Source organism: Pundamilia nyererei, unplaced genomic scaffold (assembly GCF_000239375.1).
Source record: "Pundamilia nyererei isolate P.nyererei 1_Seehausen unplaced genomic scaffold, PunNye1.0 scaffold00003, whole genome shotgun sequence".
In the NCBI taxonomy this organism is placed as follows: Eukaryota; Metazoa; Chordata; class Actinopteri; order Cichliformes; family Cichlidae; genus Pundamilia; species Pundamilia nyererei.
In genome coordinates this window covers 8405593-8411626 of record NW_005187404.1, presented here as the reverse complement: position 1 = coordinate 8411626, position 6034 = coordinate 8405593, and positions in this window count along the sequence as shown.

Below are 6034 nucleotides of genomic sequence, written 5' to 3'. Positions count from 1 at the left end.
AAAGAAATATCTTGTTGGGATCACAATATTTATCACAAAGGAAAACTACAACTACAATCAGCATTCTCTCTTCACTTTCCAAAAATAATGTTGGGTTTTTGTTCTGTTTTTTTGCATTTTGGCTTCATTCTGAGACGTGACAGATTATTGACAGAAGCTTGTTTTTTTTTCTTTTGGACTTTTATGCCAAGGGAACACGGTGTCTCTCTGTTCACAGAGCAATAACATATCATTATGGCTTGGAGGAAAACCCATTACTGTGATCTACTGGGACACACAACCAGAGCTGACAAACAATGAAGGTTCAAAAGAAAAGAAAATATCCAGTGCGTGGCAGCAGTTTGCCCATAGAACGAGATAAAAGAAAGGGCCAAAACAGTCAAATAACCTCTTGTTAAAAGTTAATGTTAAAGCTTGAAGCAGATGGGCTACAGCAGTAGAAGAACACCATGACCACAGTGTACCCATGTTCTGATGGCTGCTTCCAGAACGATAACAACAAGCTGAAATCATCTTAAACCAGTTTCTTGGACATTACAATGAGTTCATTGTACTTAAATGGCCTCCACAGAAATGAGATTTTCATTTAATAGAGCACCTTTGGGATGTAGTGAAGCAGGAGATTCACATCGATGTACAACGACTGTGTGGTGTAATCATTTCAACTGGAGCAAAATCTCTGAGGATTCAACATCTTGTTGAATCAACATAACGATGAAACAAAGAATAACGGATGTTCTGAAGGCAAAATCAGAACGGTCTGTAGTGTGGCTGTAGCTCAGAAGATATGAAGTGTGTGAATGTCAGATAGAAAGCAGTTACATAGAAAGTGGTTGCCTAAATGGGTGTGAATGAGGCAATTGTATAAAGCCCTTTTTGTGATCAGGTAAACTAGAAAAGCGCTATATAAGAACCAGTCCAATGTGGGATGAAACGCTAGAGTACTAGAAGGGTATCCCTAATAAAGTTCCAGTAGCGATAGATATTACCATCCAAATAAAAATGAATAAGGGATTTCTTGTGGTTGTTAGAATCGTTTTCAGGCTGTGTACCAAAAACGTCTTTAAGTTTGAAGGACTTATAATTTTTTTTCTATTTCTTTTCAAAAACTGTTGTTGGTATTAAAGTAAGTTTATAAAACAAAAAGACTGATTGTTCATTGGGCGCAACATTTTCTAATTATGTTTGCACAGCCAAAAACTGCTGTGTTGTTAGATTTGGCTAATTGAGTAACAGTGCATCAGCCATCTTGGTTGTGCCTGTTTTTATCTGACATTTGTCAGCGTAATCATGTTCTTTGGAAGAAAGGCTAATCCATACAGGAAATTGACAAAGAAACGCTAAAGATTTCATGCAGTTTGCAACAGTACAAACTGATCTAACATGAATGGAAACACAAGTGGGAGGATTGGTGGACAATTGAGCAAGAGGACAGATGTATCAGAATGTGATTTTAGATGCCTGACAGTTTCCTCATCTCTCAGCTTCAGTATCTGGGATACACAGAAACAACTCTCAACAAGAGTGAAGAGCCAAGTTGTGAATAATGATCCAATCCAATCCAATTTTATTTATAAAGCACTTTAAAATACCCAGCACAGGAACAAAGTGCTGTACAGAAAGTTAAAACAATAGAATAACAGAAAACAGCAAAAATAAATAAATAAAACACATAATACATAAAATTAAAACAGCCCTATATTAAAACAAAAACAAGATAAAACAGCATCGAATCACCTAAAAACAACTGAAATAAAAACCAACATCTCACGTGGTGTCAAAGGCCAGGATAAAGAGGTGGGTTTTCAAGAGTGACTTAAAAACAGATAACGAACTGGCCTGTCTAATCTCTAAAGGAAGCTCGTGCCACAGTTTTGGAGCTGCTACAGCAAAAGCACGATCTCCTCTAAGTTTACGCCCAGTCCTGGGTACATTCAGGAGCAGCTGATCAGCTGACCCCATATGGAAAAGATATATATAAATCTTATAAAGTTTTTATCTGTCTTGTATGAAACTTGTATGAAGAGTGAAAACACATATAAGATCCCTTGAAAAATTATATAATGAAACTTGTATGTTTTGTATACTTACTAAAAAAATATATGAAAGTAATGAGAAAGTGGCCACTTTCATGAGTAAATCATATATGTTTTTACTATTTATTTTCCATATGGGACCTGAGAGAGCGGGTGGGTGTGTCAGGCTGTAGCAGCTCAGAGAGATAAGATGGGGCTAGGCCATGGAGAGCTTTAAAAGCATTTTAAGAAGAAAGAATTTTAAAATGAATCCTAAAAGAAATGGGCAGCCAGTGAAGTGAAGCTAAAACAAGGGAAATGTGCTCAAACTTTCGAGTGCCAGTTAAAAGATGAGCTGTGGCATTTTGCAATCTCTGTAGATGACTAATATATGATGTGCTGACCCCAATATAGAGTGCATTACAGTAACCCAGCCGAGTGCTAACAAAGGCGTGAATCACACTCTCAAAGTGCCATGAAAGAATTGGCTTTATTTTTGCCAGCTGCCTGAGGTGAAAGAAGCTAGATTTTACCACTGCTTGATTATTAAACTTCAGATCACAGTCCACTTTGACCGCCAGGTTTGTGACAGTTGGCTTAACATACTGGGCCAGGGAATCTACATACACATTGGGGGTCTCAGTGGGGCTACCAAAAACCATCACTTCTGTCTTTTTATCATTGAATTTTAAAAAGTTAACAGACATCTAAGCCTTAATGTCGTCGAGACCCTGAAGTAATGGCTGTGTAAGGTATCTGCCTTTTTTCTTTAGAGGGACATAGATCTGACAGTCATCAGCATAAAAGTGGAAAGCAATGCTGTGCTTTCTCAGTACAGAACCAAGAGGAAGCAGATATAAAGAGAAGAGGAGGGGGCCTAGAACTGAGCCCTGTGGGACACCACACAAAAGGGGAGCGGAGGACGACACATAGTCACCGAGACTGACACAAAAAGTTCGCCCCGCCAAGTAGGACCTGAACCACTCCAGTGCTGTGCCCCTAATGCCCACCCAGTCCTCCAAACGAGAGAATAAAATGGCACAATCCACAGTATCAAGCACAAGAACCACAGTCCCCAACATCAGTCGCTAAAAATATGTCATTAAAAACTTTTAAAAGGGCTGATTCAGTGCTATGAAATGGTTTAAAACCAGATTGGAAAACCTCTAACACATTTGTGTTAGATGATCTTCTAACCAGATGAAAGAAAAAGTAAATTAGTCAATGAAACACATGGTTTCTAAGACTTCTCTTTATTCTTGGATCTGTATGATGTCAGAGGGCAGATATCCTTAATTTAGTCATGTTACCTTCTATTCAAACCTACTATTTCTAAAGCGCAGCCAGTCAAAAGAAAGCCAGCTTAAAGGGAAAAATGGATTATGAGGGAGAGAAGCTGAAACAGTTTGTTTCAGACAGCTTGATAAACTGATGGGGCTGCACCAAAGCCCAGTATAAGATTAAAAAAAGGGGGGAACAGTGTGTGCATACAAAAATGTATGTCTATAGAACGACAGATATAGTTAGGAATGGTTGGCTGACCAAGGCAATATACTCTGATGTGTTTGCATGTCCCAAGGGATCCATGCCGTGTGATTGTTCACACGGGATGGGGTGTGCCCAAGCACCTATCTCAGGAACATCTCCAACACTGAGGGAGATTTAGCCTGTCTGACCCCTCTGTCTGACCTCTGAATGGTCTTCCACCGGGCCCCACAAACCTCCTGTCTGCTGGCGTCTGAATATAAGCCCCTGAGCAAGATTCTTTCAGGTCTGGTTTATAAAAAAGCCGTGGGAGATAGTTATGTCTCATGTACACAAACCTCTGTAAGATTGCAATATTAGCCAAACAATACAGTAAAGCTATCCGAATAGTCCAAGCTAAATCCAAATGGGTGTAGTCTAAGACAGATGTAAAACACGGCTCCGCACGTCATGACCTGTAAGCTCATAATAACTCTGGGCGTGCCACATAACTGATGTTCTACCTATGAAACAAAAAGACAAAATAAACATGGTAAACATGTCCAGCTTAGCATCTGCATGTTAGCACTGTCTACAAGCTAACATTAGCATGTAGCTCAAAGCTTGGTGGTGGATTACTAAAGTCTTGCTATCATGCCTTAGACCTTTTCTTTTTTTTGGACTGCACCCTACTCATTTACCAAATTTTCTTTTTTTTCTCGGGGGGCAGCTTTTCAAATCAAGCAAAAATACATTTTGTGAGGCAAGACAAGGAAATCATGTTAGTGGGAGCAGTTTTATTAACCCTCATGGCAGTGATTTTCATCCAGTCTACTACTGCAGCTAATAGCTCAGGCCAAGAGGCATTATCGGCTACAGTAAGGGGATTAGGCCGCCATGTTGGTTCACACACACTGAGGGGGGAGAAGGGGTAAGGAAAAGCACGAAGGGGTGGGTGAATTGCTGGTGGATCTGGAGATTGGGATTGTAGAGATTAAGAGATTTTCTTTTTCATTCATGTTTTTACATTTTACGTGCTCACACCACACAGTGAACTGCCAGCGAAAACAAGCATGGAGTGACCTCCAGCTGTGTTTTAATTTAGAGCCCAATCTTTTTAATAGTGCTGACTACTGAATTTATATTAAACTGACTCTACATTTGCCATCACGAATTTACAGCCCCCCCTTTTCAATTTTGTAGGATTAAGATAGCGTTGCTCTTTATGAGAAATGTATCTCTGTGGATATACTGAAGGGTTATGAAAGAAACAGTCAAGGATACGAAAATATTCAATTTATTAGTGTTCAGGAGGAGAGGAGCTGACGAGCCTCTACCATACCTTACCCATAGACTGTGCATAAAAGACGGCGCTAGCTTCTGGGTCTAAAAAATTATGCCAGTGTTGAAGCCCCTTGAAACTTGGTTTCAAAAAGAGGTCAATTTGTATAGAAGTTTTATTAGAACGTTAACATCTTGACCTGTAACCTTAGCCCTTCCTTGATGAAATTATGCCTTAATCATCAGTTTCAGTTGTCAGTGATTAGAACATGATGCTTATTTTGTATATAATGGCCCCCATTAGCGTCAGGAAGAGTAATAAGGCAGGCCCATCCCACAGATAATGATTTGGGATGGGCCTACTTTGTGACTCACCTAATGTGTTAGTTCTTGTCTCAGTCCGATGAACCTCTCACTGGTCACATTAGGTTTCAGAACATGAGTTACAATGAGACTTCACTAATCAGTGAGAGATGTCACCATGGCTCTCTCCATCTTTTATTGCCTATGTGTTTACCAGATGCAATCCAGTCAAAGAGAACAAAACAGATTTCCAGGCTAATGTAATCAACACACCTAGCAGCCTTAGTCTTTCTGACTCTATTGAACATCTTCCTTGCCACTAGCATTTTCCCATGAGTAGATGGCATCATTATCACTGTGGAAGCACTGCTGCTATTGCCCTGGGGTTAGGCAGGTCTCCAAGCAAAGGTCTTCTTTTTACTTTGTTCGTGCATTTCTAATTACGTTGATTAAATCTACTGGGCTTGCACTGTCGTCTGTGTTTTTGTCTGCGAAGTATTTGAACAGTCTGTTTTTCAAGGCCGTGTGAAGGACACATACCTAGCCAAACAAGGCAGCAATCAAACCCTTGAGAAGGGAACAATAAACAAGGTGGTCACACCTCCAACTTCCTTTCATATCTAGTGTAAACTTGCTTACAGGTCTGAGTGACCTCTGCTCTGGTGCAGAGCAGTTAGAGCCAGCATGTAAACAGGACTATTAATATACACATCTTGCTTACATAATGCACTTATATATAGATAGAGAGCTTTCATACAGCACACATACATACATGTATGTCCAACAGCTGTACATTTTGCATTGTGTTGTCTAGTTTTATGTTCCCATGTTTTCTGAGTAAACTATGTGGCAACAACCTCGACAAAACTGTGATTAGATAATCACTTATTATAATATTGTGCAGAACTATTTTCCTCTGACGCAGTTAACCCTGATCTTCAGATTGATTTCAGATTGATATATGTATATAT